The sequence below is a fragment of the Eptesicus fuscus genome, chromosome 16 (genome assembly GCF_027574615.1).
Source record: "Eptesicus fuscus isolate TK198812 chromosome 16, DD_ASM_mEF_20220401, whole genome shotgun sequence".
Lineage (NCBI taxonomy): Eukaryota > Metazoa > Chordata > Mammalia > Chiroptera > Vespertilionidae > Eptesicus > Eptesicus fuscus.
This window is the reverse complement of record NC_072488.1, coordinates 65,839,454-65,840,782: the sequence shown is the minus strand read 5'-3', so window position 1 is coordinate 65,840,782 and position 1,329 is coordinate 65,839,454.

The window sequence follows — 1,329 nt, the reverse complement described above, 5'->3', positions numbered from 1 at the left end:
TGTTGGAAACGCTCATGGCCCACAGTGTAGGTGTTCTGGCTCAGTGAGCCCCAAAACCTATATTCCGTGTAACCACCCAAGCCCGAAGACTTCTTATGCATTAGACCTGAAACCAGCCTCCCTTGGTGAATCATAGTCTGAGAATCTGCGTGGTGCTTGGCCCCTCCGTTCTGGGCCGGTCCTTTGTGAGAGTTTAAAGCAGCCTTCGTTTAAAGCTTCGTGTTCTGGCTACTTTCTACTTATGCTTAAAGTATGAGAAAATTCAAAGGGTTTTCAAGGAGTGAAGTTGTGTTGATTATTTCCATGTAATTGCAGACAAGTCTGGCAAAAAGATGGTAAACTATAATTCTTTCTTTCTTAAAGAGCATAATACTGAGGATTTGTTAACAACCAAACCAAGCAAAACTTCCAGCGGATGCACGCTCTTGAGCGACGACTGGGGAGCCCTGAGGAAAGTCACTGCCCGTGTCACCGCCTGGGAGGATGATGGTAACACAGATGATGGTAATACACCTTTAAACAGATGAGAACAAGAATTCTGTATGTTTCTCTCTAAACGTGGAGAATGTTAAAAATGCTCTAAGAAGTCCATTGTTCTAAACTTTCTTCCATATATTTCTCTACATATAGAGCTTTCCTGCAATGTAGGAAACTGAATGTGAGAACACCAAGCTAAGAAAAAGATAGGTTAGAGCAGAAACAAATGGGCAATTAATACATTTCTTTCTTTTTGCCTTCTATATCAGTTAATGCGTTTAATTAATAGGTACTAAGAATTCAACATTGCAGGGTAGGATTATTAAAGATTTTTGGGTCCAATAGCTTCAATCAGTGTAATATGCCCTCCTACAAGTAGTGTTTAATTACAGGGATTAGCATGCAGACACTCTCTTAGCTTGAATTTCTAGACATATACCAGCCCCAAAGCCCTGGCTCTTCACACTGCACTACAGTGCGGTGATACCAGTGATAAACCCAGTGGCGAGAAGGAGCAGCCATAAAAGAATCTATATAATTGGCTGAAATAACATCTCTGAGGAGCAGGTGCTCTGTAATCTTGCAAATCAAATTAAAAGTAAAACAAACTATTTCCTTTGAACTGTGACCAGATTCAAGTGTCTTTTTGGTATTAAGGAAACAAAACATTCTTAATTGTTTATTGATTATTCAAATCATATAAACCTGAGATATATTAGTGTGGTTACAGTCTTTCTAAGCATGGGCTTCAGGACTTGACGGGAAAGCCGTGTGCGGAGCTGCTAGGTGCAACGGGTTTGGATGTAGCCTCTCCATTTGAAATGACCCGGGGTGGGGTGTACAGTGGTGACC